This window comes from Biomphalaria glabrata, chromosome 4 (assembly GCF_947242115.1).
Source record: "Biomphalaria glabrata chromosome 4, xgBioGlab47.1, whole genome shotgun sequence".
Lineage (NCBI taxonomy): Eukaryota > Metazoa > Mollusca > Gastropoda > Planorbidae > Biomphalaria > Biomphalaria glabrata.
Genome location: NC_074714.1, coordinates 20,924,928 through 20,941,638, shown reverse-complemented (window position 1 = coordinate 20,941,638; position 16,711 = coordinate 20,924,928). Strand labels below are relative to the sequence as shown.

Sequence of the window (16,711 nt, the reverse complement as noted above, 5' to 3'; positions counted from 1 at the left end):
ATAGGGCCCCAGAAATATAACGAAGCTGTCTCGCAACATCCAATTGGTGAATTCACAACTTTCTTCTAGTGACATCACTTACCTAGCTTAACATTTTAAAGTCTGCTAACAAAATCCAAAGATATGGAAGACTGTGAAACTGATGGTAAAAGTAGTTGGACAATATGTAGGTAGATATATGCGGGACAAGTTGCTCTAGTCAAGCAAGTCGATCTATCTATTGTCCCACAACGTCTAGAATGCGCCACTTTCTATCCAACATTTCTGAACGCCTCAAGTTTTTATAGACGACGTACAGCACTCCCTAAAATTCATGGATATATTATAGATCTATATTTTGCTGTTATTCCACAACTTTTTTTTTTTAAGAACAAAAACACAATCCACAGATTTGACTACTAGCAACATTTCGGAAGATTGGGGCTGAGTATCCCTCCAACCCCCCCGTCTCTCCATTTCCTCATCGCCCCCCTTTCTCGATAGTTTTTTTCCGACTCACTATCGTCTGCTGTCTTCAGTTTCGTCTAGGTATAGCGTGTCACCTCTCCCGCCACCCGAACTGTGGATGAGGGCGCACGCGAGCGACGTCTGCACGTGGAGACGTGAGTGTTGAGTGAAGCCCATAAGTTTGGGGATGTTGCTTTTTTTGTTTTGCTTCCTTGGATGGAGGGAGAGAGAGAGAGAGAATGTGTGCGTGTTGCTCCAAGCAAAAAAAAAACAACTTACAGTGATTAAATGAACTAATTAGAGCAGTTTATCAGACGCGTTGTTAGTGTACTGTAGTCTACAGAAGCTCCAACGTTTTGTGACCCTACGTTTCTATAAAAGTGCCAATCAGTTTTAATACTTTCATCTTTAGTGTTGAGACAAAAGGTACTTCTATAATGGCAGACACATTGGAGCACAAAGTAATCTACAACTTTGTTGCTAAGAGAAACTCTAAAAGAAGCTGCTGTTTTACTTCATTATTTAAAATGATACATTTGTCATTAAGTTCTGCATTTACCTGATCGTTTGCATGTCATTAGGGACAAACTTTGGATGACTCTAGTGGAACTGTGACGCGCAAGTGAACAAGTTGTTTCCAACATTTCATGAAAACTTCCACTACCCTTTCTTGACCTCCAACTTTTCCGTGTAACATGACAGCATCGATGGTGACTATGGTGTCTTCAATGGACACTACTTAACTCGTTATTACCATTTGACACTTGTTTAAAGGTCATTTTTTTTACAAGTGAATTGCTAGTAGACAAGTTCTTTAAACTCAAAACTGAAGCAGCAGCTTGCATGTTTGTATTTAGCTGAGAAAGTCAACACAAGAGAGCAATACTATGGCATCATTAGGGCTTCCACCTAGGGTCCTTTCCTTGGCTTCATGCCTTCTCTTTGTTCTTGTAGAAAACAAAAACGATTGTCAGCACCACCTTGTGGGTGCATTGTCAATGTTGTCTGGAATGTATTCAATCAGCTGTTCTTATAAGCATACAAAGAACAAAACTATTAAATCTTTAGGTATGGGTGATTCTATTTATATTTGGAGGTTTTCATTAGTATTTGTATTTCATTTCGATTTGTTAACTTTATTTTGTGCATGCATATAGGTAAAAACTTTGGATGTGTACCACATACGCCTTTGAACGTTGTACACATGTTAGGTTCAAGTTGGTGCACTCGTTGAATCATTTAGATATATGAATCCTGCACTTTGATATAATCAACTCTTTGATACAACTGAACATTTTTAAAAAATATTTTCAAATATATATAGTGTAACAAAGTGACTCATAATTTCGCAAAAAGTTACTACCAATGCGCCTCGCTTTCTTTAAATAGTCTCTTATCATCATTGCTTCATCGGAATGCACTGACTTCAGCTCGACCTAGATGACTGAGTTGATAGCCCTGGCTCATGTCTCCCTCGTAGTCTTAGTCTGATCAACACATTGACGTTGACTTATTGTTTCCTACTTTTAGAAGTGAATTGTTTTTTTTGAAGACCAAACAAAGTGTTTTCTAAAAGTACATTTTCATGTTACCTCTACCTACAGATGACTTCTGAAATAAAGTTCTCAAAGAAGCTGACACAAACGATACCCCCACGTTCCCTCTCTGACGCTAGACCACTTGTTGCTTGGGTTAACCTCGCATCTCTTTACGTTTTGGTTCTGTTCTAAATGAAGATAACAATGACAGCTTTGTAGGACACCCGCAAGGAAGTCAGCTACTTAGACCTGACTCTCTAGCTGCCTACAGTAGATGGTGAACGTTTCCTACTCACGTGAAATGCTGTTCAAGTAAACATGTCTCAATGTTCCAGATACTTCCTATGTATATGCAGTCTTCGTGTTGAACTTTGAACAACAAAAGTATTCCCATGCAGAAGACCAAAAGTTGACGTCTGCACCTATGTCCAGAATGATAGGGGCCATGTTGAAACCAGATTTTGAATGGCACATTTAGTTCTAACATCTAAACAGACCAATAACACTAGAGTTGCGTTACGGAATTCACTAACATGCTTTCAAAATTGTAAAATTCTAGTTTAAAATTATACATTCTATAGTCGCGGCTTCCATCTTTATAGCTAAAAGATGTGCTAAATTTAGATAAACACAATCTTAGTTTTTTTTTCTATTTCACTAATAAGGACACAATTATTTAGTACTTTGGCGAAGTTAAGACTTGTTTCTTTTGTTATTGACGTGAAGAGTGTAAAGTCGAATTTGTACCTTCAAAAGAAAACAGTATCTTGGCCCTATATTCATATTTGCTTTATTTCCGTAGACATGACTCTATTGCAACAATACAATACACTTTTTTTGTTTTGCGCTTATGTGATATAATTGTGTTATTATTGTCAACAAGAAAAGCATTTTAAAAATACGTTTTTTTAAAATAACAAAGCTTATATGAAATGCAATTGTATCAATTAGTTCAGTCACGTAATATACATTTATACTAGACATATAATACCCGCGGTCCGCGGGTCTTAATTTGCTAATCACGGACGATATAGTCGCTGAGAGTGTTTTGGAAACAATTAAACGAAATAATACTACTATAAGAAAGCAAATGTGTGAATTTAAAAAATAGTATCAATGGAACTATCAAAATAGCTAATCGACCTAAAATCATTTTTTAAATAAAAACATTTGCTACATATATTTAGACCTAGATCTGGAGTCTATATAATATTATTATAGATGTAGACCTACTATTATAAGAGTGAATTCAATGGCTCAAGAAGCTTATTATTTATTGTATGTTAGTATATTTAATATCCCCCATATAGAGCCTCATGTAGCCTGTCCAATCATAGTGTGTTTACATAGCGGTGTGCACGACACATGAATGGGAATATAAAATGCTTGTCAACATGGAAGCTATAGCGAACGAATGTATCAAAAATGCTTTAGAAACACACACTTTGAGGATTAATTTGATTAAAATATGAAATGAATGGACTTTATTTTGTATGTTTATGTGTCAAAGTATAAAGTAGAACGTTCCTCATTGAATTAGGGTTAGGGCTTAGGAATTAGATGTCGGCTTCGATAGATGAATGGGATTATAAAGTACGTCAGGGCATCTAAATTCGCAGATATAAGGAACGAATTTATGTAAAAATGCTTTTGAAAGACAAATTAAATTTAAAGCTTAATTTTATTAAATAATGAAATCAATAGACTATATTTTGTAATTTTCATGTGTCAAAGTAAAAAACTTTCTGCACAAAGTGTAGTTTTAAAAATTAGATCTAGATCTAGATCCTTTCGATCTTCTCTCATGTAAGCATGATAAACATCGCCTAGATCCATAAAATAGGAATACTTTCATTAGTGTTGGGCAATTTTTTTTAAAGGTCTTAAGTTTGTTTTAGGACTACTAAACATACGTCACGGTTCCAGTTAGTACCCAAGGAACATTTATGCCCAAGTTTTATCAAGATTGGTCAAACGGTTTTGATTTCTATTCGTAACACACATACATACGCTTTACTTTCTACTTTATAGTAAAAAAAGAAGATAGCAAATTGAATGTTTTCATTTTTATGATATTCTCTTTGAGAATCTTTGAGCAGTCGTGTAGCTAAGGATTTAATTGTCTCCGAGGAAAGAGGCTTATAAATTGAATCCAGATACTTCCAATCTGGCAACGGTATAGGGCGCACCCGCATCCGTGTACACATCAAGTGACAGGAGTCTGCGAGTAACTCGGTTTGGAAAAAGTTCTCGTAGTGCCTTCAGTACGAGTTTCACCCCTCTGACACTCACTTATCTCTGGAACTCGCCAAAAGTAACTTAACTAAGTGAACTGGAAGCTACTCGGTGTTTTGGCTCACACATTCTATATCAAAGTACAGTAAAGTACTGATGATGTTGCGAGTGGTCCTCTCCAGTGGTATCAAAGGGTTACGCTAGGTGTTACCTGAGGGTTGACCTTCTCCATAGGAGTCTCCTGGATTGGATTACTAGTATCCCCCCCCCCCTTTTTTTTTTGCCATGTAATGTCTTTCGTATGGTTCTGCTACACACATGTCTAATACTTTTGTTTTACTGAGATAGATGGTCGAAATAAAATGAGAAAGTTGACTCTTAGTATGAACTAATGACACTTCACCGTCTAAAGATTAATAGTTTAAAAGTATGGGTAGACAAATCGAAATATCGTAAAAGCTATGTCACGTATGATTTTAATTACCTTTATTTATCCTAGCTTATTGGTGTCATGTATTGTTAGTATTACTTGAGACCTCTAGCCTTGGGACCTCTACCGTTAGGACCTCTACCCTTGGGACCTCTACCCTTGGGACCTCTACCCTTGGGACCTTTACCCTTGGGACCTCTACCCTTGGGACCTCTAGCCTTGGGACCTCCAGCCTTGGGACCTCTACCCTTAGGACCTCTAGCCTTGCGACCTCTAGCCTTAGGACCTCTAGCCTTGGGACCTCTAGCCTTGGGACCTCTAGCCTTAGGACCTCTAGCCTTGGGACCTCTAGCCTTGGGACCTCAACCCCTGGGACCTCTACCCTTCGGATCTCTAGCCTTGGGACCTCTACCCTTGGGACCTTTACCCTTGGGACCTCTACCTTTGGGACCTCTAGCCTTGAGACCTCCAGCCTTGGGACCTCTACCCTTAGGACCTCTAGCCTTGGGACCTCCAGCCTTGCGACCTCTAGCCTTGGGACCTCCAGCCTTGGGACCTCCAGCCTTGCGACCTCTACCCTTAGGACCTCTAGCCTTGCGACCTCTAGCCTTGGGACCTCCAGACTTGGGACCTCTACCCTTAGGACCTCCAGCCTTGGGACCTCCAGCCTTAGGACCTCTAGCCTTGGGACCTCTAGCCTTGGGACCTCTAGCCTTAGGACCTCTAGCCTTGGGACCTCTAGCCTTGGGACCTCAACCCCTGGGACCTCTACCCTTCGGATCTCTAGCCTTGGGACCTCTACCCTTGGGACCTTTACCCTTGGGACCTCTACCTTTGGGACCTCTAGCCTTGGGACCTCCAGCCTTGGGACCTCTACCCTTAGGACCTCTAGCCTTGGGACCTCCAGCCTTGCGACCTCTAGCCTTGTGACCTCTAGCCTTGGGACCTCCAGACTTGGGACCTCTACCCTTAGGACCTCTAGCCTTGCGACCTCCAGCCTTGGGACCTCGACCCTTAGGACCTCTAGCCTTGGGACCTCCAGCCTTGCGACCTCTAGCCTTGGGACCTCCAGCCTTGGGACCTCCAGCCTTGCGACCTCTACCCTTAGGACCTCTAGCCTTGGGACCTCTACCCTTGGGACCTCTACCCTTGGGACCTCTACCCTTAGGACCTTTTGCCTTGGGACCTCTAGCCTGGGACCTCTAGCCTTGGGACCTCCAGCCTTGGGACCTCTAGCCATGGGACATCCAGCCTTGAGACCTCTAGCCTTGGGACCTCTAGCCATGGGACCTATCATTTTTTCAAGTTTCCCTTGACTTATACTTGAACTTAATCTCCCCCTCCATTTAACTTCAAACACTTATTCGTTTTATTTACTTTTATTTCAATCCGTTAGGTAATTGAAGTGGACTCATAATCTAGTGTTTTTTTTTTTTTGAGGGTGAACGGAAATCTCTCTCTCTCTCTCTCCCCTCTCTCCCTCTCTCTCTATATATATCTATATCTATCTCTATCTATCTATCTATCTATCTATCTATCTATCTATCTATCTATCTATCTATCTATCTATCTATCTATCTATCTATATATATATATATATATATATATATATATATATATATATATATATATATATATATATATATATATATATCTGTCTGTTGTCTGTCTGTCTCTCTCTCAAGCAATTTTGTCAGGTTTCTGTGTGCAAGAGTATGTTGTAGTTGGCCTGGTTACTCGAGTAAAAGCAAATGTATGCAATAACTTTCGCACACTCATACTAATGCTAAAGAAATTTATGCATGGCCCTAATGATTCAGCACATGATCCTGGGCCTAATAACAAAATACAGTGTATTCTATAAAAGATCTAGCTAGCCCTAATTAAGCATTTTACAATCTATAGCCCTAATGATAGAATGAAACCCCTTGTAGGACCTAAAGCCCTGATAATACAGTGTATGCTTTTTAATGTCCCTGTGTATTTTCCCAGGCCCAATCTCATGTAACATTATAGCCAGGCCATATGTTCAGTTTCTATCAATACAGTTGTGAGATATTTGATCAAAATGTAAATGAAGATAATCGTTCATATCCACGTCGTTTTTTAAGTCAGCCATATTTATTAACACCTGCCACCCAGTGTGTTTGGATACTGGCTACAAAGGTCGGCCAAGTCGCAAGCATGTAATATATTTTGGTACACCATTACACTACGGGTTCAAGCTGTTTGTCGGTCCCCAAATCAAAGTCTGTGTAGTGGTCTTTATGTGATCGGTAATGGTTGATCTATTGGTATGAAGACTTGGTTAATGGTGTTTTCGTCATGGCATTAAGTATAAACAACACGACGGCCAGACAATGGACTATTTCAGACAATATTGAACATTGGACAGATTATATTGACTAACATTGATTAAAGACAGTAAAATATTGGGTTTTTTTTCGTTTGTTTATTCGTTGGTTTTTAATTATACTGTATTTCAATCCTAGGCGAGCATCTTTAGTTCAGTCTATTAGAAAATGCTGCAGCAGGATAAGACGAGTCATAACATATCAACTAGTCATGGAGCTCGTCCTAAAAACTGATTGTCAAAAGTAATAATGTTTCAAAGTCATTTGCATTTGTAAAAAAAAGTGTTTGTTTTTACTGTAAAATGTTACACATGTTTCGGATGTTCCTTCAAAATTAAAGATAATTTACTTCCTTGTCCAAACCTCCCGCTGGACGACGCGGGATGGAAGCGAGCAGTGTATGAACCTGGGACCGTCGAGATGATCAGTGCAGCACACTAACCGCACGACGAGGCATTGCTGTTAACTTAGTAACAAACTGATAGCCTATTATTGATAATGTGAAACACATAATTTAGATATAATTTAGATAAGGCTAAGATTTATGTTAAAAAAAAGCCTAGATAATCTATCAATAGACTGAATGCAACATTAAATTTAAAAATAGCAGATTACTTTTAGTATTTAATAACATTGCAATATTGATCTAGACATTTGGAAATCAAAATCTATACTTTAAATCTAGTAATTGAAATTCTTGATCTTGATTCAGTCTACATCATTCTAAACTAGCCCTAGAAATTCTAGATCTGGAATCTACAATGATTTTAATTAGAATTAAAATTTAAATCTAGTGTAAAAAAAATCTAGATCTAGTGTTAAAAATCTTGATATAGTGTAAAAAATCTAGATCTAGTGTTAGAAATCTAGATTAGATCTAAATCTAGCTAGTATGTCTTTTTTTTTAAATACGAGTCAGATGACGAGGTTTAATAAACATTAATGCATCGAGTTTTTTTAGCATTTCATTTATAGAATTAATCCCATATGACGTCAAAGAAAAAAATCCACTACGTCACGCGACCTAGTTAGACAATATATATATATATATATATATATATATATATATATATATATATATATATATATATATATATATATATATATATATATATATATATATATATATATATATATATATATATACATATATATATGTATGTATGTATATATATATATATATGTGTGTGTGTGTGTGTGTGTGTATAATATATATATATATATATATACCGGTATTAAATATATATATATATATATATATATATATATATATATATATATATATATATATATATATATATATAATAAACATATATTTATATGTGTGTGTGTATAATATAAATATATATATATATTTAAGGATTAAAGCCGCATTTTTTTAGTGCGTTTTGTCGTCATGCTGTCTGTCGTCATGTTAATATTGAAAATAGAAAGAATAAAAGCTAATGAAAATCTGATTAACCTTTAATTCCCTTTCCGAAACATCGTAATAGTTTTAAATATCTATAATAGATAGATATCAAAAGATAATAATTAAGATAATGAATTTTCTTATATGTGTGTGTCTGTACGTGAGTGTGTGACAATAGCGGAAGTAGAAATGTTATTTCTCATGCTTTGAATCGTGATCTTAATATCATTGAATTTTCGACATTCGTAAATGGAGTTTTATTTGTCCTCTTTTAATATCTTAGTATGATTCAGGCCTAACACAGCGCTATTGACTGTAATCATTGCTTAGTGTTTTGTGATGGACTCGTTAGAGGTGGGGGGGGAGTTGTCTATAAGAGAACCTTCTTTTACGAGGTATGAAATGTTTCGATGGACTGTATGTTTGGCTCCCATTGTATCAGTGGATTAGACCAAAGAGAATTGAAACACGATGAAACATAGGTCTCATTTCTGTATTTCTAATACTATGTGTAACTTTTTGGGGACTTGGAACTTTCATGTCGCACAGCTCATGGGTCCAAAATACGGAAACACATTTTTTTTCAGCCAGTTTTAATAAATAAATAGTAATGTCTTCGATTCTAAAGATTAAGGAGGAGTGCAGTGTTTCACGTGACCACTCAAACCAGTTTAATGGCTATTTAAAAAAAACCTTTGAAAAAAATAGCTAAAGTAGAAATTATTTATTCTTGCGTTGTTTTCGAAGTTGAAACCATTAAACGCTATTTTCTCACTTATTGAGAGAGTCTCGTTCTTGTACTGCATATATAACTTGAATGTCAGTGTGTCAGTGTTAGTCTCTTAAAGCAAATCTATAGTTTTGTTAAGGAATGAAAGTCGTTACGGATTGCGTTAGCGTTTTTTTGGTATATACTGTACAGTGCAAAGGTACACACATACTCTGCAGTTAGATATCGTGATGATCATATTGAGTGAAAAGAGGCAGCTATAGTGGACTCGAACTCGTCTTTATTCCCTGAATACGTATCCTTTACTGCACGCTTTGACTTTAACCTGAGACATTGCCAGGTATTACGTTAATTATGCAAGAAAGTTCTGAAGTTTATATTTTGTGTGTGGTGTGTGTGTGGGGGGGGGGGAGGGGTAGAGATGTTAGAAACAATGAGCTCATTACGTGTTGTTGTGTCTGATTGTAGCTAATTTTATCCCAGGGGGACTGCACTCTAGCCTAGGATCGGCCCATCAACATAGATTTATCTTCATTGTCTTCCCTTCACTACGTCATAGCCCTCACGTTCACTCGGGGTGCTAGCAGCAGCGACACCTACGCAGCCTCTTTACCGCTCTTTAAGTGTTCCCAACCTCTTGAAGTTGTATGGCACATCAAAGTTTAGACTTAGATTATCTGAATGTCTGTGTGTGTGTGTTCGAACCCTTTTATTGGTTTGATTTCCACATGTGCCCCCTCCTGCTTCCTTTCTGCCCTGCATTGTAAATCTAAAGCTAACGCGGCCGACTTTGACGTAACCAGGTTAATAAACCAACCAATCATTGTCTGAGTACCGGGTAACCCCGTTCCAAGTCCTCCACTGTCGTCTGGTTATGAGCACTCGAGTACACTGGGGCTGACAATTGGTTGAAAAGTTTGGGTACCTTGAAGGTCACAGCTATCAAAGAGTGTTTGTGTACTGGCTCGTCTTATGGCTGCTTTGAAATGGGTTGTGATGTCAGAACGTCATGCTACGATTTTAGGCGTCTCTATCTACGTGTAATTGTAGAATAATTATTTGTTATTGGTTGCGCACTGATGGATAGGTATGTCACTTCCAGATCTGTGTTCTATATGACTAATGATTTTTCTAATAAAACTTATTAATTATACAAGTAGTGTGCGCACATTCCAAGCGCCTATGGTAAGAGGAACTATCCTCGTCTTTTTCTTTGAATTTCGAGTAGGGTTCCCACCAACTGCGGTAGGCTGGCTAGGGTAGATTAGAGCAGGCAATTTTTGGGGCACCTTTTCTAGCCCTGTCCTCATGCTATGGAGGTAAGCAGTGCACTCCTAAATAGGGCTGCTCAGCCACTCAGGGGGCTGCCGGACTCCACTGCTGCTCTGTGTCAGTGGTGAACGACCATATGGCCTGAGCCGCCTGTGTGCAGGGTTGCAGCTACGGCTTCCAGTGTGCCCACACCTACCGCTTCACTGCTTGCCTGTCGCCACAGGACTTTGGTTTGGTTGTGATTTTTTTTTTTGGGGGGGGGGGGGATGACGAGTGACTTGCGCTGGAATTTGGATTTAAGTGAGGAGGATTCGCGCAACACGTCGACCTCACTCTCTCGCCCTAAAGCCCATCCTTTTCGGGAAGCAAGATTTGGTCAAGACGTCCGGGGACAAGTTTGGGTGCAGTGGATGACCAGAGACTTTCTGTGTGTCTTGTCCTGCTCTTGAGTGCTCCACACCACTGTGCTGGTATTTGCCTTTCTGTCCGATTAGTCTAGTTTTGTGACGTTACGCACAGGCCGCAAAGTCCAGACTTCACATGCTAGGTTTGACAGAACCTCAGTGTACACGTCAGATACCCTCTACCTGGTTTAGCCGGCCAGTCAAAGCCGTTTCCGGGGTGTGGCCGCTGCGCATGCTGCAGCTTCTGGGAGCCACAGGTGAGAGTTGGGTACCGAGTGGGGACCAAGAGTGAGCCAAGCTACCCTCAAAAAGAGGGTACGACTGCCTGTCCACTAGAGGTGCTACCCCTCCTAGATACCCCATACACCCCATACAGATCAATCATCACCAATATTATTATTCTGGAGTCTCAGATGAGCTTCATTGAGGTCGCAGAGGTTAACCTTCTCCGTACAACACTATGACCACATTTCTCATTGAACGATTAGCTCTTGACACCTAGTTATGTCTGAAGGTTCCTCTATGGTAGGACCATCAATGGGTTAGGCCGAACCATTTTTCGTGGTGTCTAGCTCTGGACATTTTCGCTCCCTCAGTCTTAAATGGCCGGGGCCTGCGCAACAATGAGAAGCCTTCATGTGTCTACTACCACGTTCCGGACACGATTTTTGTATTTGTGGCGGCTAGTTTGACTGGACTTACAGATCTTTCAGCACGACCTTGAGTACGACTAACGGAGCCCCCATATCAAGGCCACGGAATAGAATTAGAAATCCGTTAACTTTTAATCGGCAGCCGAGAGTTTAACCCCCTTGACCGCCCTTGTGGTAGGTCATTTTAATTAATCTGTGAATTAAGGAGAAGTGGCAGCAATCCGTATCGCCTACAGGGGCGGTGGTGAGGAAATTTGATCTGTAATTAACTATATCTGATTAGTCTTTGACGGGATTTGTTTGTTTGTTCTGTACATTTTTGAAATTCTTCAGTTGCATACAATGTACATTTATTAGCCTTTTGCCCATGCTGTACTATTGCTGGACGGCAGTATTGCAAGGGCAATGAAGAATAAAAAACATATTTAACTAATTATGTGTGTACAGGCGAAGCGATATATTGTTAATGATCTCCTAGACCTTGAAACTGCTTTTCGTCTGCTCCAATCCTGAACATAATTATGGGCCCCAATAGCCCTTTGTCTGATACACGTTTTCTTTGAGATATCCCATCATTCTTAGAGTGCGGAAAGTATGAATAACATCCGTTACGGGTGTCTTTTATTTGTGATGATGGATGTTTATTTCTTGGTTTCTTGTGTAAACAACAATGTGCTGAGTCTCACAAACATTGGTACACCTTGCATCATTTCTGTATCCTGTTTTTATGCCGATATCTATCTCTGCTTATTGATTGGCTGGTGCATCGAGTCATGACCTATGTCTTAACCTGCCAGGAATCTGATGCATCCCGTAGTATAAACTTGCCCTGGGGTTCACTGCATTCACAGCGACTTCTCCTCCCAACCAATCTTGAACCTAATGAAACTTGATAGTTCCTTATGGGAAGCTTAACAAAAGTACGCCGTACAAGTCAGAGAACAAGAAACATGAAGGGATGAGCTACACAATCTATGCAGCATGTCGGTTTCAACAGGAGCCTAGCAGACTAGTTAGTAGCGGGGGAATAAGTAGGATTAGTGTTATGGAGTGTATGTGTGTGTTTCTATGGTGACGGTGGGAAGGCGTTAGCGATTGGTTGTATATGATGCAACTTAGGTGGCATTGTGGTCATTTGGTCTTACGTGACTGATTGAAAACTATATGTAGAGAGTATTTATGACGTAACCAATTGAATTTTGTTAAGAAACATTAATACTATTACTTCAGTCTAGAACATTTAGTTTATTTTGTATCAACTTTATTTGTGTCTGTATTATAAATAGAGTTCTATTTAGTATGGCTCAAAACTCATTTATTCAAAGTATTGGAAGTTTTATTACTTAAGATACATTACGCCAACAAGGGTTGAATTGTCTACCAGCAGTTTGGTGCCACAAGTCAACGATCAGTAATTACAACTAGTTTACTTACCTCCCTTGCCCTGTCCTACGGAACCTCTCAGAATGGTTTTAGTTCGAACAAAGGGAAAACGTGCAGCACACGGACATCTGGACTTGATAGTTGTTTGATCGATTTAGATTGAGTGACTTTGGGTTAAGTTTGACGGAATTCAGTTGACATACATTTTGACTTTGTGGGACTTGGCCTTTACCTGATCATTTAAACATAAGAGCTATGCTTTTTTAAAAACTTGAATTTTTCAAAAACTTGGAAATGTAAACTATCTTTGAGGCTATAATTGTAGAGTGTTCCTATTTGGTCACACAGTGTATATGTTAAGGTACCAAGAGAAGTGTAAACAGAAGGTTTATTGATACATTGGCTTCTCGTAGCTTGGCGTCTCTGTATAGAGGAGTAAATATGGAGGGGGCTTTATGAGAAATGAACTAAATGTTATTTCCGCTAGTAGAGGTCAATACAGTTCATAAGTTTCAAGCTTTACGTGAAGTCCACATTTGTAAATCTACTTCTCAATTTGAATTATAAAAGTGCATTATTGTTGACTAGATAGTGTAGTCAAATATTTTCCTGATTTCTTCTTGATAAAAATATTTTATTTCGTAAAGAGAAATGTTGTTATGTCGTCACCTTAAGAAAGATCCCCGGCATACAATGGGATATTGACTCATCAGGTTGAACTATTAAATTCTAAAAAAAAAAAGGAATAAACCAACTCCATAGTAAAACTTGAATTTTAGTCATATGTTTCAATAACTAGAGAATGTAAGCTACAATTGAGGTCTTCATTGTTTAACATTCCATAAAATCTTACTTTATCTTTTTCAGTGATACATTTATACTCTCACAAACACACACAAAAAGAAACACCTAAACTAGGAAGTCACCAATGAGGAAGTCACTATGAAAATACTATTTTTGTTTATGTTTTGATTGACTTCAGATTTGGTTATGATGATTATATCTTATCATCCAGTTGTGTCTTTCATCACGTGATTTTACGTGAACACTCCTCGCTGCCAGAGAGCCGGAAGTTATTTGTCTTTTCTCCCTCAACACCTCTCATCTGGTCCCTACGTAACTCCTCTCGTCTGTTGTCTTTGACACCTGTTGATTCCTCCCTCCCTTCCATCATATCGGTCCCAGCCAGATGTTTCTCTATTGTTGGTTTTGTTCCGTTGTCTGCGCATGCGTGTAAGAGTTGGTTATCACGTGCTCTTAACATGGATGTCGACATCTAAAAATATTTTAAATATTATTGTACATTTTTTTTAAAGGTTGGACGCCACACCCAAAAAAAAATGCGATGATGGCTGAATGTTTGGTTGTCAAAGATCAGTTTTCAAGGAGAATAGAGATTTTGTTATTTAAGAAATGAAAACTTACTTCGATGTTCCCCTAGATTCGTAATCGGAACAGTTGTACCAGATAATTCTTGACGAAAGCAAATGTCTGCTGTTCGTTGTGCTGGCCACAGAGTACCGTAGTTCACCAAGACACTCCACAAACAAATGTGCTTTAGATTCCTTGCCTTATACATTTTGTTGTTGTTGTTAGTTCATAGTATCCTTCATAGGAAATTATTTCGGAGAAAACCTTGTAGTTTGATGACTATCACTTGACAAAATTTGAATCCTCAGATGCAAGGATGAACTTCATTTAGAGAAGCAAACACAACGTAACTTATTGCATTTGTTCTTGATTTCATTTGTTGAAAGTCTAATCAAAAAGTCGCACGCCTTCTTTATGGTCTAAGTCTTTGAAAATAATGGCAAAAGTGTTCATGTTACACAAATGCTGTTATGCAGTTGAATTAATTTGAGGCATATTAAATACTATTAAATAATTTCATTAGATAAATTAGTGTTATTTAAATGTACATATTTACTCAAATCGGTTTAGACCTCAAATTGAACATTTCGGTAGTGACGTGTAAGGTCTTGTTCGTTTCCTGGACAGGATCAGCGTGGGACGCTGTGTTAACGTAGTCCTCCTGTGCTTCATTAAAACCAACATCGTACAGGTATGTCGTCAACCTGCTCAGGAGAGACGACACAATGGTGTTTATTTCCTTGCATCTGGGACTCGTCTCCACAGGCGCACTGCAATATACATCAACACGGAATTGTGGGAGATAGACTGGAACAAGGTGCACAGCCTGGATGTAGCCTCGCTTTCATGTGTCTTGCAAATGTCCTTCCCCTTCGTTCCACTGACTTGTGACTTTGGGACAGCTCCACTTCCCCACACTTGTCCCACACACTAACACACATTTCAACAAATTAAAAAAGAAATATGTTCTTTGGCTTTTTGTTCTTTGACTTGACCCTCCGTTTTTTAAATCTGACCGCCCTGCTCTTTGACATTTTGTTTTTTGACCCGCTGTTCTTTAAACTCATTGTTAAATGACCTTCCTGTTCTTTGACTCTGTTTTTTTTTTTACCCCCTTTTCTTTGACCCAGGGTCTGTTTTGTTCGTGTAGAAGACGTCTTCTAGTGGCCCTGTTTTTGTTCGCGTAAAAGACGTCTTCTATTGTGCCTGTTTTCTTCGAGTAAAGATGTCTTCTAGTGGACCTGTCTTATTTGCGTAGAAGATGTCAACAGCATGTTGTTTATATGTAACTTTGGAGAAATTTGACTATACTCACTTAAGAAAGACTGATCCCTTTTAGAATAGCTTAGCGAAAACGTATTGAAAAGTTTTCTTCACAAGAACATTTTGAATAGATCTTTTTACGTGACTGAAACGTTTAAGTTTGCTTCTAAAAGTCTACAATTACCTCATATCGACCATGACGGCTTGAAACCAAAGTACCATTTAGAAGATTGTTTAACTATCTTAAAACTGTATTCTAAATTTCTAAGATTTGTCCTTGTGGTATGTTTCGCTACAAAATCTCCGTCGATGAAGCCTAGCGTAGGGTTGTTACAAAAAGCGAATCGGTTCATTTTCTTTTCTTTGTAATCGATACATTCAAAGTGAGCACTTTTCTTGAACTAAAGTGAGCACGAAATGTGCATGTACAGATCACAGAAGAATGCAATAATGTAAGTCCCAACTGGAGGCAGGTATCCAAACGTTAAAGGTCATGGTGCACCAAAAACTGGATGTGAGGATGTTTCTGGAAGGAAACAACACATTGTGTCATGTGGATTCATTGATAGTTGGTTCTCTTTGTACAACTTTTCTGTTCTGTTTTTCTTTTCTGTTTTCTGTTAACTTTTCAGCTAACAAATATCACATAAGATTGATTAAATCAACCGATTTAAATTTAAAAAGAAGACAGATCTAGGGTTGCATTCATGTCACGTCTAGAGCTCAGAACTATTTATCTTTTACTCAGCTCAGTATAATTCTAACTCAGTTCTACATCTCCTGAGTAATGTTTTTGAGAAATAGTTGTTTTTGTTTTAACTCAATATATTTTTGTCTCTTAAAAATACATTCGGAGGTTCATCTAAATATTTGAACGATGCAAGTTCGCATATATTTCAATTGTCATGAACAGACTCCTGTAACACTTAACAATCTTGAGAACCAATTTGTGTTCCTCCATTTGAGTTTTTGTGTTGAGTGGGTAACAGCAAGAAAAACTTTATTAGTACAAGACAGATACTTAGGAACTTCATTTGAAATCATGGGACTCCTGTTTATGAATGATGGTAAATAGCAGGAAGAAATGTTGTCTAACGGGTATTGTTCATTGTCTCTGACAGGATGCACCTCTCTAGTTATCTCCCCGCACAAAGGAAACCAACGTTCTCGTTGACAATATCAGAGGTTTCAAATTACCTCCCTTAATCTCGTTGTCCTAG

General features: G+C 38.5%; 2 protein-coding genes across 5 annotated transcripts in view; one reads left to right on the top strand and one right to left on the bottom strand.

The window, feature by feature from the left end:
- The window catches only part of LOC106063066 (G-protein coupled receptor moody-like), a 35,037-nt gene extending 34,486 nt beyond the window's left edge, over positions 1-551 (bottom strand). Inside the window, exon 1 of the mRNA XM_013221381.2 lies at positions 83-551. The gene's annotated coding sequence lies outside the window, so the exon portion shown is untranslated. The remainder of the gene's footprint in view (positions 1-82) is intronic.
- The window catches only part of LOC106063065 (histone deacetylase 6-like), a 189,063-nt gene that overhangs the window by 104,022 nt on the left and 68,330 nt on the right, over positions 1-16,711 (top strand). The gene's annotated exons all lie outside the window — the stretch shown is intronic.